At 50.2% G+C, this 19,528-nt stretch overlaps 1 protein-coding gene across 8 annotated transcripts in view; it reads right to left on the bottom strand.

Moving 5' to 3' along the window:
* LOC309647105 (uncharacterized protein) overlaps positions 1 to 19,528 on the bottom strand; it is a 408,982-nt gene that overhangs the window by 358,599 nt on the left and 30,855 nt on the right. The window lies entirely within an intron of this gene.

The raw sequence follows: 19,528 nt of genomic DNA, 5'->3' as shown, positions 1-19,528 counted from the left end.
ATGACTATTAGATGGCTGGGTAGCTGGGTAGAAGGATGGCTGCTGGAAGGAAGGGTGGCTGGGTGGAGTGAAATATACACAAGGATGGTTGGAAGGAAAAAAAGCACGGAAGCGTGGAAGGAAGTGTAGAAGTATAGATGGAAGAACAGATAGAAGCACAGAAGAAAGGAGAGAGGGAGGGAAAACCATCAGAAAGAGATGAAGTAAGACATCTCTGTCTTTGGGATGCCACTCTGGATATGCCACTCTGTCGACAGAGAAGAAGGAAGGCGAGGTGACATATCCACGGTGGCATCCCAAAGTTCACATCTTGCCTGTGGGTCATCGACGGCCATCAACATGTGTCAATGGGAAGGGCACTCTGCAAGGAGTTCGCCTGCTCTTGAGAAGGTCACACGGCAGGAGAGAGAGACACCGCCACACAGCGAAGTGATAAACTCGGCAGGAGAGTGAGAACTCACGTGCCAGTGGTCATCAACTCCTCTTCTTTACAAGACCACTCAACAGGCAACCAGCCTGGCAAGTCTCCCCGTGTACGTCCCCTCCCACTCCTAAAGCCCCTGAAATCCTTTCCCTAAATGCCCCTAGCTGGGATGCCCAGCCCTCTCTGTGCCTCCCGAAGGTGCCTTTGGGGAGCAGCCCATTCCTGGTCCCACACCACACCCCAGAGCCCACAGCGGGGAACCCGTTCCGCCAGAAGGAGCTCTGCGTCCTGTAGCCAGTTCCCTTCACAGAGCTGCCCAGCGATTCCAGTAAGTCGTCCTGCCCGGATTTGCACACACCGTTCCCGCAGCCCCTGGGGCGCCACCCGTTCCCATCACTGCTGGCAGCTGCCAGCCAGCACGGGGCCCCACGTGAAAGGAGGTGTTCACGGGTTTTCTGTCACCAATCGGTTTGTAGGGCGGCTTTAGTCCTGGGGCTCACCACACCCAGATGATACAAGCTTAAGGAGAGGGAGATGACACATTGAAGGAGGGAAGAGAAAGCGATCTCCCCTCAGGACCTGTAACTCAGCCCCTCTACTTGTAGGGACGAAGAAAGAAATGATGGCTGAGGGCCTCCCATGTATCGATACCAGACACTGCATCTGTGAGAGGCTCATCCAACCACCTTTGACCTAGGTGCTATCGCATCCATTTTACAGATAAGGAAACTGAGGCTAAGGCAGGTTAAATAAATACCAGACCCAAGATCAACCTCAGATGAGTCTACAGCCCAGATCAGACTTCGCACCGATGCCTCCCAAGTTCAGCCTTGCCTGTCTACTCAATCCAGACAGAAAGCACAAAGATACTGAACAAGACCCAGTGGGGAATCAGATCTGTGTGAACAGTCCACAGCCTAGCTATGGACATTTCTGTCCCAGCCTCAGAGCTTCTTATGCACTACGGCTTGTACTATACTGGCCACTTAGTTATTTAGGAGAAGTAGTCCAGGGTAGTGGGAGGAAAGCGAGCTCAAGAGACAGAGACCGGGGCTCAAACTGTGACTCTGTCACTGTGTGACCGTGACCAAGTTGCTTAACCTACATGTCGATCCTTAGTAAAGAGCCTGTACCATCATGCCTGCATGGGTTGGCCATCCAGGAAATGTTGGTTCTTATTTTTTCTTCCGCTTTCCAATAAGATAAGAACCCACACTTCGTCGTTCTGTTTGTGCTAAGAATGCAAGAATACAGTTAGGGAGTTGGACAGCCAAGCCATCACCTGACATTGTGCAAAACGAGGGAGCCAACTGCCAACAAGCATGATAACACTGGGAGGAAAAAACACTCAGTTTCTCCTCCCATTTAAAAGTGCCATTAAAAAATGAATCTTCAGGGCTTCCCTGGTGGCACAGTGGTTAAGACTCCACCTGCCAACACAGGGAACATGGGTTCAAGCCCTGGTCCGGGAAGATCCCACATGCCGCGGAGCAACTAAGCCCGTGCGCCACAACTACTGAGCCTGCGCTCTAGAGCCCGTGAGCCACAACTACTGAGCCTGTGCACCACAACTACTGAGCCTGCATGCCACACTACTGAAGCCCACACGCCTAGGGCCGTGCTCCGCAGCAAGAGAAGCCACCGTAATGAGAAGCCCGCGCACCACAATGAAGACCCAACGCAGCCAAAAATAAAATAAATAAAATAAAATAAAATATTTTTTAAAAATGAATCTTCAGGTATAGTAACAGGAGAAAGAATCAGGAGTGGTCGCAAAGGTCACAGAAATGCTCTATATCAGATTTCACTCAAATTCATACAACATTGGCCACCTCGTGTGGGCCAGCCACGGTTCTAGAAACTCGGATCACCATCATTCCCTTACAGAAGGCTGCACTGAAACTTTCAATCAAGACCAGAAACCCCACTTCAACATCTGGCCTTTCTGCCAATACATCTGTCTTCAAAAAGCATCCACTTCAATAGCACTCCCCACCTCACTCACACACCCACTGCAGGAGAGAACCTCCACTTAATAGAGACCGCACAGCCACCCTGTTGGCCTGAGTCTTCTGGGGTTTTACACTGTGAAGATAATAACTGAATTCAGATCCTGGGGCCTTTACAGGCAGCTCCAGCCAGGGTGGCCCTGGGAAAGTAGGACCCACCACCCGCCCCAAGTGAAGCCAGAAATCCCAGTTTTTACACGAAATATATGGGCTGTTACGGTGAGTGATTTCAAACACAGGCCCAACAAAACCCTATCGGAGCAGCCCACTCAGCCCCAAGCACCCCGCCCTGGCTGAGACCACCACGGGCAGGAGACTGCAAGGCCTTACCTGCGTCTCAGGGGCTGACCTGAAAGAGGTTCTCCACCTCACCTGGGGAGCTCGTTACAAAGGCAGATTCCAATCCCCTCACCCCCATGCAGATGTCCCCGCCCCCCTCCCCCCTTCCCGGGAAAAAAAGGGGGGTGCTAGCACCCTGGTCTAGCCCAACTTCCTCTCTTTGTGTAAGGGATAACCAACCGAGAACAGCAGAAAGAAAATGATGCTCCCAAAGCCTCCTGACTAAAGAGGGGGTACATCTAGAACCTGAACCCCAGGGGGCTTCCCCAGCACCCTGCAGCCTCAACATGGGTCTCCCCTCAGAGTCAAGAAGCTACTCAATCTCCTCACACTATGCCACTATGTCCCTGTCCCCGCCTCCCAGACACAGACCCTTGGGGGTCGTCACTGTCAAGGCCTACAGCTGCTTTCTCCATCCCAGGGGCTGAAGCCCACGCCCCAGCTTGCCCTCAGGGCTCAGGCTGCAGGCTGAACCTACAGTGACAGCAGGACTCCAGATGCCACTTTAGTTTCCACTAGCTGCCACTATTAAGTGGTTTCCTGCACTGCTGACAGCTGCCTTCCATGGGGAAGACTCCAGCAGCTAAGCGGCAAAGGAGAGAAGAAAAAAAAGGAAAGAGAGAGGATGAAAGGAGCACACAAACCAATGAACTTGAATCAGAGAATCTAACACAGAACTGAGGTCTGGGGTCAAACTCCAGACACACCGCTCTCTAGCTCACGGGCCCTGAGCAAGTGTCCTCTACTAAACCCTCAGTTTCTTCCACCAGAAATGGGTATAAGGACAGAGCCTGACATCTTTGGACAGGAATTAACTGCACACAGCACAGTCAGTGCCAATACATAGATGTTACTGTCTCACCTGCTCCCTCACGGGGGTGGGTTTTCAAGGTCATTTCAAGATGCTCGCAAAACACGCAAGACACAGGAGATTTGAACACTCCTCCTGTGGCCCTGTCAGGACAGGTGACCCGGCCGTCTTCCCCCAGATCTTGCCTGGTTCGCTCCTGCCCCAGCTTGCTAAATCTGCCCATGCTTCTTTCCCGTAACTCAGCCGCTGGCTAGAGTCAAACTCTTGGGTTCTGGATCACGAAGGAATGTAGCCGATCCTGCGAGGCAGACTTGGGATGGGGCCTGTAACGGGGCGGGGTGGGGGCAAGAGAACTCGAGGGTGGCCAGCGGCACACAGGGTCAAATGCCCATTCGGGCCCAGGCAAGTCCCACAAAGGACTCGCTGTGGAGAACAGGGCTGCAGGGTGACTCAGAGGCCACACTTCAGGACCGTGACTCAGCGGCCCGGTGCAGAACTGGGCTGGCCCATTGCCCTAGAGCCACCCCCAGAAGCAGGGGGTCCCATGCCAGGCGGGCTGGGGAGAGTCAGTCCTGAGGAATGCCCCCTGCCCACCCACCTGTGCCCTTAGCTGGCGACTCATGAGGCTGGCATGCCAGGGTGGGAGTGGGGGGCCCCCACGTGACCCCACCTCCCTGCTGCTGCGCCAGGGTAAACAGGCGGGAACGGGAGCCCCGCTTCCCGGCCACGGGGCGAGGTCTCGCCTGCACAGGGCTACTGGGATCGGAGGAGGGGGGCGGCCCGCGGGGCAGGAAATGGCCGGGATGCCCGCTCACTGGCTTCTGGGGCCGTGCGGGGAGCGGGGAGCCTGGAAGAGAAAGGACGGGGTGGCAGGACAGAGGAGGGCGGGGCTGGAGCGTGCCCCTGGGGCACAGTGACCACCCGCAGCTTACGCTGTGCAGAGGCTTAACTAGCATCCTGCTCCTCCCTCCCTCTCTGGATCCCTCTCTTTCCCCTCCTCCTTCTCCTCGTGTTCTCGCCCTACCCGCCTCTCTCTCACTCATTTTTAGACAGTTCAGTCATAAGCATTTCCCCTACAGAAAGCCTCTGCCACAGCCAGCAGCCCCCTCCGACTCACCGTGGGGCCTTCCCTGCAGCCCCCTTAGGTAAACCCGAGCCTCTACTGGAAGAAGCCCCTACACACCATTCTCCCCCCCACCCCAAAATCCTAGGTCAATCCCATGCCACCTCTTCCAGGCAGCCTGCCAGAGATCCTCAAAGCCAGCCCTTCCCTTTCCCTGCCTGGCCTCCTACTGGGACAACTCACCTACTCACTCTTACTAATGCTCCGCGTTTCCACTGCTGCTAGTTCTTTACGAGGTTCCGTGTGGCTTCCTCTCCTGGAGCCCAGGTCCCCCAGGACCCACTGTCCTTCCACTGTGTACTTCTAGGCTCCGGCAACAGACGATCTTGCCCATGAGAGATGCTCGATAACCTTATGCCCCCAACTTTTTCCAATCGGAAATCTGCACAGCCTGAGAGAGAAGCGTGTTCATTCTCCCAGCAACTCTATACCCCCAAAGTCACACCTGGTCACTGTTGACTGAGCGCCTCTCCACGCAGCTGGGCACTCACCACACCAGACGCCGCAGAAGCAGAAAGGACCAAGACCCAGGAGCCCTGCCCTCAGGGGCCCCACTGTCCAAGCGGAGCAGACCTGTGAGATCAGCTGCTATGGGGTTGGGAGGGAGGAGAAGCCAGGGCAGGTTCACTAATAGTAATAAAGTTCCGACATCACCAGCTCACATTTTACTGAGCCCTTAGTTTGTGCCAAGGGCTTTACCTCCCTTAACGAACTGTCACAATTCCCTCTCTCACAGATGAGAAAGCTGAGGCCCAGAGAGGTTAATATCACACTGAAGATCACAGAGCTGAATTCGAACCCAGGCAGGCTAGCACCAGGGGCCATGCACTAACCACTACACCGCACTGCCTCTTGACCCAAAGCTTCCAACAGATTAATGACATGACATATCTAAATGAACCGAGGTAAACGGGAGCCCGGGCGACCGGGCTGCTGTGAAACATGGCGGTCTGCTGGGACCGTAGCACAAGCATGACTATGTGAAAGAAGAAGAAGGTTTTCCTGAAGATGAGGCGACTGAATCGGAAGAAAACCTTAAGTTTGGTGAAAGAGTTGGATGCCTTTCCGAAAGTTCCTGACAGCTCTGTAGAGACTTCAGCCAGTGGGGGGTACAGTTTCTCTAACAGCATTTACCACTATGGCTTTATTAACTATAATGGAATTTTCAGTATATCCAGATACATGCAGGAAGTATGAATATGAACTAGACAAGGATTCTTCTAGCAAATTGAGAATCAATATAGATATTACTGTTGCCATGAAGTGTCAGTATATTGGAGCAGATGTATTGGATTTAGCAGAAACAATGGTTGCATCTGCAGAGGGTCTAGTTTATGAACCAGCAACATTTGATCTTTCACCACAGCAAAAAGAGCGGCAGAGGATGCTACAGCTGATTCAGAGTAGACTGCGAGAAGAACATTCACTTCAAGATGTGATATTTAAAAGTGCTTTTAAAAGTACATCAACAGCACTTCCACCAAGGCGGGAGATTTTGTGAGACTATTTATTAAGAATTTACTGTGACATAATTTTAGTATTGGTTTACTCCTCTGAATCTTATATTTCTTAGAGAAAATGTAATCATTCTGTGTGATGAGATGTTTTTTTGGCCTCACCGCGCGGCATGCGGGATCTTAGTTCCCCGACCAGGGATTGAACCCGTGCCCCCTGCAGTGGAAGCGCGGAGTCTTAACCACTGGACCGCCAGGGAAGTCTCAAGATGTCTTTTTTACTCTTAAATTTACGGCCTGTGATATTGATCAGGATTATCCCAAATATTATTTTCATTTAATTTTTCTCTTTTATGTGTGTATGGTATACCTTCATATAAAATTGTACTAGGTTTTAAGAACAAATTAATTTCATTTACCATTATGAGGATGTATAAACTTTGGTTAGGGATTTCATGTTTTTATTTCACTTTTTGTCTCTTTTATAGATTAGAAGAGCTGATATTTGGAAATGCTATAATCATGAAAATGATCATTTAAATTTAAAACTATACAGAGGTGTTACATTTGCTTAGGAAGAAAATGTTATTGTCTATTTGAAGTTAAGTGGCATGTCCTTCCCTTATTCATTCTTTTTACCAACACTTCCTGTCCCCTAAAGTACCAGAAACATGATAAAAGCATGTCTTTGTTGGACTAGTAATTCTTTTTTTTTTTTTTTATTAAAACTGTTCTTAAATTTATTTATTTATTTATTTATTTTTGGCTGTGTTGGGTCTTCGTTTCTGTGCGAGGGCTTTCTCTGGTTGTGGCGAGCGGGGGCCACTCCCCGTCGCGGTCGCGGGCCTCTCACTGTCGCGGCCTCTCTTGTTGCGGAGCACAGGCTCCAGACGCGCAGGCTCAGTAGTTGTGGCTCACGGGCCCAGTTGCTCCGCGGCATGTGGGATCTTCCCAGACCAGGGCTCGAACCCGTGTCCTCTGCATTGGCAGGCAGATTCTCAACCACTGCGCCACCAGGGGAGCCCCTGGACTAGTAATTCTTTACTTTTAATTTTTCTTCTCTCATTAGACTTAGTCCTCTGGTTAAATTTGAATAACCTTGAAATTTTATATTTGTGTAAATAAAATATATATATATATATAATAATTGTGTAATTTTTTCATTTTGTAGTTTTTTTAATAAATGTGTAGACTTCAAAAAAATAAAAAGATAAAAAATAAATAAATGAACCGAATTTAGATAACTCACACGAGCCCCAAGCTTACTCGTGGCAGGGACATTCATCCAGCTTGCCAAGCCCCCAAGAGCCTCTCCAGCGGGCCGCTGGGCTCACAGCCCCTTGCAACAGGATGCAGGGTTAGTGCAATGTGGTTTCGAGACGCCTCCCAGCTCTGCCTGGAAACTGCAGACCTGCTGCTCTATGCCAGCTGCACTCACCGCTGCTTCAGTTTGGGATCGTTCACCGAATAAACACAACTAACCACCACAATCACTGCTGCTGTGATTCGGCCCCAAGGATTCTAAACTCAGAAGTCAAGGCAGCTCCCCCAGTGCCCCTGAGCCTGAGTATGGGCTTCCTAAATCACAGATGGTTGGCTGACAGGCAACCCAGCTCCAGGTCATCCTCGTAAAGCTCCGGTGGAGCTACAAGCACTTGGAAATCTAGACGAGCCCTCACCTGAGCGACTGCACTGACTCCACACCCAGGACGGCGAGAGTAGAGGCGGTGATTACAGCCTGGGAGAGACGGGCTGGAGAAACCTGATAGGTTCCTCAGATGAAGCCAGTCCACAGAAGAGCAGGGCACAGAGCCCAGGAAGACCACTTGTGCCAACCTCACCCCTGCATGGAGAAACCATGGTCTAGAGAACCTAGTGACCTGACACGGAATGAATCAGGTCTCATCTCTGCCACTCCTGACCCCTGGTCCAAATTGCCTCTCCTCTAAGGCCGAGATGAAATGACCCCTGCCTCTTAACCTGAGCCCTTCACTCCCTGGCCTGCGTCCTCTCACTGGAGACAGACGAGGCCACGTCTCTGCTCGGGATTAGAGCTTCGTGGACTTCATGGCAATCACCTGATTCTGCCCTGAAGCCTGCAAGGTGCGAACCACCATCTCCAGCAGACAGATGAAGCCCGTGACGGGGTCCTCAGCGGTTACATAACCAGGTCACACAGCTTGGGGCTGGTTTGGAGTAGAAACTCAGGAATATCCCACTGCATGACCTTTGTCTTTCCCACACAACCACAGTGCATCCCAAAGAAAGTGAAAAACCTCCGCGGAAAGGTACCCACTCCCAAACACGTTGACCTGACCAACACGCACAAGAGGCTACGGTGACAAAAAAAAGTCCATAAATTATTCACAACACCCTTATTCACTGTCACCGACCCACGGAAAGGTACCCACTCCCAAACACGTTGACCTGACCAACACGCACAAGAGGCTACGGTGACAAAAAAAAGTCCATAAATTATTCACAACACCCTTATTCACTGTCACCGACCCTCATAAAGGTTTTATATTTAAAATTTAGGAGAGATTCCCCATACCCTGGTTTTTTTGAGTTTGTTTTTATTCCTTCTGCTTTCTTGCTTTCATATAAAATGTTTAGACTTTTCTGAGAAGGATAGTTAGGGAGTTTGGGATGGACATGTATACACTACAATATTTTAAATGGATAACCAACAAGGACCTACTGTATAGCACAGGGAACTCTGCTCAATATTCTGTAACAAGCTAAGTGGGAAAAGAATTTGAAAAAGAATAGATACATGTATATGTATAACTGAATCACTTTGCTGTACACCTGAAACTAACACAACACTGTTAATCAACTATACTCCAATATAAAATTAAAAGTTAAAAAAAAAGAATATAGGGGAATACTTCTAAATTAAAGTTCTATTTCAAAGCAAAAAAAAAAAATGTTTAGACTTTTCTGGAACAGCATTTTCTTAATTTAAGGCAAAGAGATTACGACCCACCGATGAGTCTACACAAGAGACCAAAGGACAAAATTCACATCATCTATCTTACAATGCTCAACCCCATGTGTAGACACGATGTAATTATGTGCTTTGAAAACTGCCATGAGCTCCACGAAGATTAGGCAAAGCGACTATTCTCAATATTCAAAGCCAGCTCTGCACTGGTCCACACCATTGCTATGTGTCATTAAGTCAAATCACAGGGTCTGGTAACCTATATACACATCAGGTGTTTTTATTATTAGTTATCTTTTTTAGAGTCCCTGAACCAGGAGCAGTGGCATCACCACCAAAAGCACCACCCGCATGACCCCAACAGGTACATACGACCTAAGTTCCAGGTCAAGGTTCAGATGTTGTATCAGGGAAACCAGAGAGATTAAAAATCTTTTACAAAATAAAGGTTCCTTATCAATGTCAAACTGCTGCTCCCCAGTTACCTATTTTGTAAACTGGATGTCTGACCATCAGGTTCCCTTCAAAGGAGGCACAAGCTTTGCCTAATTGTCCGTTTAAAAAGTTTCCAGGCCTGGGGCTTCCCTGGTGGCGCAGTGGTTGGGAATCCGCCTGCCAATGCAGGGGACATGGGTTCGAGCCCTGGTCTGGGAAGATCCCACATGCCGTGGAGCAACTAAGCCCGTGCGCCACAACTACTAAGCCTGCGCTCTAGAGCCCGCGAGCCACAACTACTGAGCCCGTGAGCCACAGCTACTGAGCCTGCGTGCCGCAACTACTGAAGCCTGCGCGCCTAGAGCCCATGCTTCTCAACAGAGAGAAGCCACCGCAATGAGAAGCCCGCACATCACAACGAAGAGTAGCCCCCGCTTGTCGCAACTAGAGAAAAGCCCGTGCACAGCAACAAAGACCCAACACAGCCAAAAATAAACAAAATAAAAATAAATTAAAAAAAAAAAACAAAAGAAGAAGTTTCCGGGCCCTCACGGCTGGCACAGGGCCATGCAAGCCCCACACACCAACGCGCACACGCACGTGCCGCCACACGCAGGCACACACACAAGCACACACAGTCTCCTTTCTCCTATTTTTAAGTTTCCCTGTTTCTTCTTCTACCCCCCGTTACCTCACCGGTGTGGCCTGGAGTGTGATGACATACCTCTTGGGGACCACAGGGCCCTGGAAGTTTCTGCAGGATCCTACCTTTATCTGATTGAAAACCCGTCTTTCCGCCTCCTGGCAACACCCTGTTCTAAAAGCCAGGCGAGGGGGCAAGTTCTGCCTTATCCTCAGGGACTCAAAGGATGCCAGCCTAGGAAGACCCCGGGAGCTTTTTCACTCATCGTTTATCTGGGTCCATCCCCAAACTGCCCTGACCCCACTGCAGACTCCTGAGAAGGTAAAGGTCTTCTGAGGTCTAAGAAAATGAACAGAAAACAGTAAGTTTTAAGTTTACAGTGTGATGATTTGATACATGTATATATTGTAAAATGATTACCATAAGATGCTGGTTAACACCTCAATCACTTCACAGAGTGACAATTTTTATGTGATGAGAGCACTCGTGGGGACCCCTGGGATCTGACCCCCGGCTGTATCTCCAACCCCAGCTCCCTACAAGATGGCCCACATCCACACACTGGGCTAGGACTTAGCTCCCCTTTCTTGTGTCCCAACAACATCCCAGAGGTCCCTTCCACGCTCGCCTGGCACCACCTCCCCTGCCAGGCTGGGCCACACCTGGGTTCCTACCACCACGTCCCAGCTGTGGGCACCTGGGCACATTACATAACCTCTCTGAAACTCAGTCCTCTCACCTGTAAGGTAGAAATGACTCATAGGGTATCGAGAGAATCAAATGAGGCCATGATTGCTTTTCTGCTTATTTTTAGATAAACTTGAGTTTTTACCACAGTTTTAGATTTTACGGAAAAATCTGAGTATAGCACAGAGAGTTCTCATATACTTCACACCAAATTATATTATCATCTATCGTCACCCCTACTACCATCTCATACTAGTACTAGATGATACATTTCATACAGTGAACCAATACTGATACAGTATTATGAACGGAAGTCTGCCCTTGATTCGGATTTTCTTAGTCTTTTCCTAATATTCGCCTTCTGTTCAAGGATCCCATCCAGGACCCCACATTACATTTAGTCCTCTCCTCTTAGGCTCCTCTTGGCTGTGGCATTTTCTCAGACTTTCCTTATTTTTGGTGACCTTGCCAGTTTTAAAGAATATTGGTCAAGTATTTTGTAAATGTCCCTCCATTGGGATTTGTATAAGTTGTGCGGATAGTACATACCCTTGATGTGAATGGATAAGAAATGGCACTTTACCTCTGTGGTCTTCCTCCCCAAAACCCACAACCCCAGTCTCACCTTAACAAGGTCATGAATTTTTAAAATAAAATGTATGGGACTTCCCTGGTGGTACAGTGGTTAAGAATCCGCCTGCCTATGCAGGGGACACGGGTTCGAGCCCTGGTCTGGGAAGATCCCACATGCCGCAGAGCAACTAAGCCCACACGCCAAAACTACTGAGCCTGTGCTCTAGAGCCCAAGAGCCACAACTACTGAAGCCCATGCACTTAGAGCCCGTGCTCCTCAACAAGAGAAGCCACCACAACGAGAAGCCCGTGCACCACAACAAAGAGTAGCCCCTGATCGCCACAACTAGAGAAAGCCCGCACGTAGCAACGAAGACCCAACGCAGCCAAAAATAAAAAAATATATAAATAAATTTTAAAAATAATAATAAAAATAAATAAATAAAATGTATGATAGATAATACACTCAATATGGTTCAAAATTCAAATGATGCCCAAAGATCCACAGTCAAAAGTCACCTGCATGCCCCTTTCCCTCTCTGCCCAGCCTCCCCCCTCAACACTCACAGGCTTTCACCTGTGTTAGTTTCTGGGGCCTCCTTACAGAATCGGGGCAAATATAAACTCTTAGAACACTGCCACACACGCACACGTTTTACACAGCTCACTATTCTGCTCCTTGCTTTTTTTCTCAACAACACATCCCAAGATCTGCCTGCGTCATGCACACAGCACCTCACTCTTCCACACCTGGCCCACGGTGCCAGGGCCATCGTTCACTGAATGAACTAGTCTCCGACTCACAGACATTTGATTTACATTTAGTCCTCTATATAGAGAGTCCATATAAATGCTCCTCTACACATACCGTGAATAATCGTGTGCATTGTTCGTTTCACACAAATATCTGCAGGTACATCTCCAGGAAAAGCATCCCCACGTGAGGCTGCTGGGTCAAAGACCACGCGCATGTGCAGTTTGGATAAGGAACGCCAAAGCGGCCCCCGACGGGGCTGGACCCACGCGATTCCCTCCAGCAACGGACGCACGCGGGGCTGCTTCTCCGCAGCTCTGTCCGCTATCCAGGACATGACCAACTTGTGCATTATGCGATCTTCATAGGAAAAAGTGGCATTTTTCATTCACATTTCCCTTTTTATGACAGGGTAGATGAGCTTATGCTCAGGTGCCGTTCAATGAGATTCCTCTTCTGTGAACTGTCTTCAGATCCTGGGCTGCCCCTCGGCCACGGGCCAGGCTCTGTAGGTGCTACACATCACATGGGCTCAAGTTGTGGAACACAGACTGAGGAAGCCCAGAGCGAGACTGCCAGGCTAAGAATCAGGACCGTTCCAGAAGGGAAAAACTGAAAAGCTTTCTGTGGCTAGAGTCACCAGGGAAGGTTTCACAGCTGGAAGGTGGGACGTGGCCAAGGCCTCCAAGTTTCTTCTGTTCCTTGGAGAGACAGGCAGAGAGAAAAGGACCTCGCTCAGAAGGAGCCCCACACAGGTAAACGCTCCAGGGAGACCTGAGGAGACAGCAGACTCTGGGGTCTGGTTAGAGGGAGGGAAAGACTAAAGACAGCACGGATGCCGGCCAAGGCCTCGAAGTCACGCCAAGCAGACCACAGCACTGGGTCTCACGGTGCAAGTGGAGGGGAACGCAAATGTCCTTTCTTTACATTCTATTGGTATTTTGACAGCAGTTACTGTGTTCGCTTTTATGACTGGTTAGCTCAGTGGCTTTTAAAGCTTCAATAACCTGAAAAGCCTTTAAAACACACCTTGCAGCCCTGAGTGGGGTCCGGGATGTGTACTTGGCAAAGGGTCCCAGGTGGGTGGACATCTCTGATAAAGGACCACTCCTGGCCCCAAGGTTGACAGGGGTGGGGAGAGCCCTACCTGGGCCCCCAGGGAGAACAGGATCTTTCAGAACCTCAGGTTAGATGGGAAGCTTGGACAAACAGGAATGACCTTTCCTCAAGTTCTGTTCAGGACAGAAAACCACTGGTGCTGGAGAGACGTCCACGTTGGAAAGCTCTCTCGCACTCACGACTCTGTGCCATGTCTTGAGGCTGTGGACTAGATGGGAAACGGAACATTCCGCTCCGCAAATATCTCAGGTCTGCTAAGAATTCTCCCCCAGACCAGAGACACCCTGGGCCGTTCATCTGCATATCTGATGTATTATTTATGCTCCTGCCAGCTTCCAGAGTGTGCTGGGTCATGTCACTTGTATAACCTCCTCTGGCAGATGCAGGATGGCAAGGTTGAATCAGCTACATGTGTGCTCAGGGTCGAGGGCTAGCGCTCTTCAATTTCTAGACTCAAATAATATCTTTGTCACCTCATTCCTCTCCCTCCCAGGATACAGCTGGTCTAGGATGTCAAGTGCATCTAGACCTCCTCTTCCTCTCTACCTTCTCCCTCTCCTCTTCACCCTAGCCAGTCCACCAAAGAGACAAGCCGATTATCTTGGGGAGTGTCTGCTCAAAAGCCCTGAGGGTCCCTCTAGTCCCTAAAAACTCAAGATCATACTCTTCACTTAGGCCGTTAATGCATCAGTAAGCCAGCCTTATGCTCCCTCCCCAAGCTCATCCCCGACAGCTCTTACTCAGCCCATCAGCTCCAAGGAAAGTAGTCATCTCAGCACCCACAATGAAGCCTTTCCTTCTGTCCTCCAGTGTCAAGCCCCTCACAACACACACCCTCCACACGCTCTCTAGACCATAAGAAGGGCTCAATTCCAATCCCGCCTTCTTGAAGAAATCTTTCCCCGTCACTGCAATCAACACCCCACACAGAGCACCTGCTAGGTTACAGGTGCCATCCCAGGCAATGAGATGCCTATGAAACACAGGTTCATCCCCACAGAGTTCAGTCTAGTGGATGAGACAGATATTCTGACGCAAGGGGGTGAGAAGGGCTCTGTTCAGTTACTACAGGCGGCTATCCCAAGTCTACCCCAAGTCTGGAAGTCAGGGAGAACTTCCTGGCGGAGGCGGCACTTGAGTTGCTGCATCTTTAAGAAGCAAAGAGGATTACAAGTTGCAGGAGGGTTGTGTGGCTTGTAGAAGTACGGGAGGAGGAGAGCTCAGTTCCGAAGGCCCCGTGGGTAAGGGAGAGGAGAGAAACAAGCCGTGTGTACAGCTGGAGCAGAAGCACCAAAGAGCAGAGATTGCTCCACAGTTATTATTCAGACCAGTCGTGAGGCTGCGATCAGGACTGGCTTCCCCAGGCAGCTTTCCTATTCTCAGGGCCACCAAATTCAGCTAACTAATGCAAATAGAGCCTCTGAATAATGTAGACATGCATCAATAATTCAGAGGCCAGGAGGCTCCCCAAAAGAACCATGAAGACCATCAAGAGTCCCCCGCCCGGATTTAGCAGCTTCAGAAGGCATGGCCCTCGAGACTGCGCTCTGGAAAGAAAGGGGCTTCTCTCAAGGAATCTGTCCCAAGTTCCGCATGAGGATCTCGAAGTCTGCCCAGGAAGATGAGCAATCCCGACCTCGTATAATATGCGAGCATCACTCACGAAGTGCTTGATTGATGAATACCTGGCCAATTAGAAACCTCCTCCAACCACATCACCTGTTTTCATCCTCACAGCAACCTGAGTGGTAGCAGGGTCCTGCCTGTGGCTTCTGCAGACCAGGAAGGTGGCACTCTCACCTGAGGGCGTGTTGGATGATATGACAGAAGGTTCCAGAGAAAGGATTCTGACCTGGCCCTTGAGCCCTACTTGCTGCCCAGTAGTGAATCTAGGACGCCTGGAACGGGGCAGACCCGTGGAGGCCACTTAGTCCAATTCCCCTCGGTATCCAGTGAAGGACTGGTGGCCGAGCTGGGTCAAGATGTCGATGCTCTACGATTGATTAATCCACTGGGGGATGAACCAGGTCTTTTCTGCAGCGAGAGGGAGGGCTCACGCACACCAGTTACTGTGGACCCAGCTGGGCCCCGCATAGATGACCTTCCGGGGAGCTGGGTCTGGGAGCCACACACTGTGACTCAGAGACATGGCCTTTCCATGAAGAGTCAAGAATTGCTGCCCGGACTGGGGCCTTAACAAATTCAGTGTGAAGTCCCATCAGAGAGCAAAACAGTTTTCCAGCTTTTGTCTTAAAAACCCAAAATGGATAAAAGGTCATAGCAAAGACATAAAATTCCAAGGATGCAAACATAAACCATACAACTTAAAAAATAATAAATAGGGGACTTCCCTGGTGGTCCAGTGGTAAAGAATCCGCCTTCCAACGCAGGGGACCAGGGTTCGATCCCTGGTCAGGGAACCAAGATCCCACAGGCTGCGGGGCAACTAAGCCCGTGCGCCACAACTACTGAGCCCTCATGCCTCAACGAGAGGGCCCGCGTGCCGCAACCTACAGAACCCACGTGCTCTGGAACCCGCACGCCACAACTAGAGAGAGAAAACCCACGTGCCACAACTCGAGAGAAGCCCGCGTGCCGCAACTAACACCCAACGCAGCCAAAAAAATAAAAATAAAATAAAAAATAAAGAAAATAATAAATAAATAAATAAAATATTTTTTAAATAATAAAAAAGAAGACTAATAATAGATAATAAAAATTTTTTTTTAAATGCACTAAAATGCCTTTGCAAATAAAAATGCAGGTGTACATCTCCTTGGTCAGATGATGGGGTACAAAAATGTTGCTGTGATGAGGAGCACACAAGGTCTGGGGTCAAGACCTGGATTCTACACAGATCCCACTTCAGGCATGGTGTCCAGCCTCTTGCCTTCTCATCTGACCACCTATCAAATGGGGCCAGCAGTATCTGTTTCCCTTCCTCCTGGCCACTGAGGGATGGATAAAGATAGAATTCTGAGTTGAAAGGAAATTCACTGCGCATGTACTATGTGCCAAGCACCTTGCCTCACTCCCAACAGCCCTAGATGGATATCATCCCCATTTTACAGGAGGGTAGACTGAGACTCAAGGACATTAAACACTTGGCCCCAAACCATCCACTCCCAGGACAAGCTTTGGGGGATAAAAAAGATGAGAAAGAGGATTCCTGCCAGCAAAGGGTTTCTGGTCTACTTGGCCACAGTGGTAGAACCGGACAGAAAAAGAAGTTGTTCGAGCCCCAGCCCTCCCACCTCACTCAGTATCCCACTTGAGATGGACCCAAGACCCACAAGCGTGCCCTCCCGCCCCTGGGCATCCTGTGAGAACCAGCCGACCAAGAGGGACTTGGCTGCACTTTGGCCTGAGAAGACGCCAGGCAACGCTTCATGCCTGGCTGGGCTGGACCAGCCTCCCACGTGGGCAGGGCCACTTCGGGGAACTCAACCAGACGAGAAAGCCTCCGTGCGCCCAACCCTGGGGGCAGCAGGAGTGGCCAGGGCTGTCCCACCAAGGTGTGGCCAGTGCAGTAAGCACATGACCTTTGTCCCTTCAGAGTCTGTCTACCAGCATCCCACACTATTTTAAGGCCTTCTGAGATCCAAACAGGATTCCGGGCTCACCAGGGACAGTCTGTAAAAGTTTTCCACTGGAACAAAGATTTCAATGCTGTAACTCAAAGCATGACTTTACAATGGGATCTGATTATCAAGAGCTCCAGAATATCCTCTTTCGAGACGCACTGCTCCTTTCTCTTTCCTGTCCTTTACGGGCTGGCAGGCACACAGCACGTAGACCAGGCAAATGCCTCACTCAGGGTTTTGGAGGAGGACCGGTTTCTCCCGGGGGTCAGCTCTGGGGTCCCAGTACTCATCGTAAGGGGCCTCTGTCCACACCCACCACAGAGACATTATCCTGATGGTAGTATTGATATTTAAGCACATCTGCTCCAATCCTCCACTGGCTTCCCACTTCCCTCCAAACAGAGCCCGAAGGCTGGCCGTGGTGTGGACCCCCATCCCCCCGACCTCCCCCCCTCCCCTCCCTCACCTGCTCGTTCCTCTCCAGCCACGTGAACCTCCCCACTCTCTGGGTTATTCTTCTGCTGCCCTCTCCCCACAGCTCCAGTCCGGGGCCTACCCTTCTCCACTCCACTCTGTACCAAGCAATCCTACGGGCTCCATCCACCACCCCCCACGCACGGGCTGTCAGCTGAGCTCAGCCAATGGGAGGCACCAGCGGGAGGTTAGAGGGCGGAAAGAGGAAGTGTTCGGGGTAGAAATTCCGGGACCCCCTCCACGTGGCAGAGCCTGGGCCCTACCACACTACAGCCCTGCCGAGCGGCCCCTCCTCTGCCCCCCTTGTCAGGGCTGGGCCTGCATGATGCTCCATGTTGGTTCTTAACCTGCCAAACCTCTGTCCGTGGCCCCTTCATCAAACCCGCCTCAGCTGAGCCACTGGGACTCTGCCTCATCCAACCTCCTCATGCCTGGTCTGGGCATCTCCTGGGCTCTCTGCCTGCGGTCTGCCCCCAGCTACTGGCCGATTCATTCCCCAACTTCGTTCCTGTTTCTGAACACCTGCCCCTATAAGCCGTCTCTCTGTTTTATTTTTCTCCATAGTGCAAATTACTTCCTAACATACTCTAACTCCCACCCCCTCTAGATTTAAGTGCCATCAGAGCACGAACTCTGTTCCCAATGCCAAGAGCAGGGCCACCTGAGTGTTTCCTACGTGTTGAATGAATCTGTTAACAGGCATTTATAAGGCTGAGCTCGTTAGCTGTGGCCATCAGAGGACGAACAAGTATTTACCGAGCACCTGCTGCATGCCAGATTCTGTTAAGATGCTACGGATACACGGTGGCCAACACAGTAACACGCCAGCCCCCACTCAAAAGAGCATCTTCCAACTCTGGCCTGCTCAGTCCAACCCTGCCTCTGAGGGTCTCTGTCCAGATCTGGAGCCTGAATGTCCTTGTAGATTAGCTAGCTGTCTGCAAACACTCAGCCTGCCTGATTGTAAAGGCACAGAACTGCTCTCCCAGGCCATCTGGACCTTCCACTAGGCAGCTGACTTCAGATGTTTGCAAATAAGCCGGCGGGGCGGGGCGGGGGTGGGGGGGGTGGCGGTTTTAAGTGGGAGCTCAGGTTACTCTGTGTCCTCTGCTGGCTTCTAATGACTGCAGGATTGCTGAAGTCAGGTGTGACAGGTTCAAATCCCTGCCTCACTACTCACCAGCTGCATGACCTCGGGCAAGGTACCTTACATTTCTGAGGCCTCAGTTTCCTCATCCGTAAAATGGGCAGAATCATCTTTACTTTTCCCAGAACGACCATGAAGATTCAATACTCTTGACTGTGAAAGGTCTGGCACAAAGCAAAACGGCACCAAAAAAAAAAAAAGAGAAAAAAGCAGCAGCAGCTATCATTATGTCTCTGAATGGTAAATGCTGGGATAATTTCCCAATGCATTATTTTTAATAGCATGCATACAAGGGGTGGGGCGGGAGAGGAAGTTCCAAGCTAAAGAAACATTAACTATATTTAGTCATTCCCAAGGACCTGGTTCTGTGAAGTTTTGGGGATGTATTTCATGAGTTTGAGAAACCTGCCTTTTAAGGAAAAGATAGCTTTTCCATACTTTGAGGTGTCACCCGATTGTGTACAGAGGCGGCATTACAATCAAAGGCATCCTGGTCTTATATAAAGGTGACAGCGTTGTGAGGACACACGTGTGGTTTTCAATACATGCCATCACTTCAGGAAGTTAAATATCTGTCCCAATTATGGACCCCCTAAAATTCATTCATGGAACACCCTGCTCCAGGTTTAATTCTCACTTGCACTACATGCCCATCTGTCGTGGGTCCTCTGCTCAGCACCGTCCTCCTCATCCTGGGACCCAGGATGCAGAAGCAGCCACCATCCGGAACACTCCGCCCACAGTAGCTGAGGGAAGAGCATATGGGACGCTTAAAGCTTCCACCCGGAAGTGACACACCCATCTGCTCACATTTGATTGGCCAGAGCATGTCACATGACCCAGCCTCACTTCAAGGAGGAGGGATGCATCCCCACCCACAGAAAGAGGAGCAGTGATACAGTTTAAGACAGGGACCTTTTTTTAATTTCTCTTTCTAAGCCGGCTCACCTAGCACAGTGTCTGACAAACTGTCAAGACACTCCGAAATGTCCCTTAAATAAATGA

Source organism: Balaenoptera physalus (assembly GCF_965194825.1).
Source record: "Balaenoptera physalus genome assembly, chromosome: 17".
NCBI classification, from domain to species: Eukaryota; Metazoa; Chordata; class Mammalia; order Artiodactyla; family Balaenopteridae; genus Balaenoptera; species Balaenoptera physalus.
This window is presented reverse-complemented; position numbering and strand designations above follow the sequence as displayed.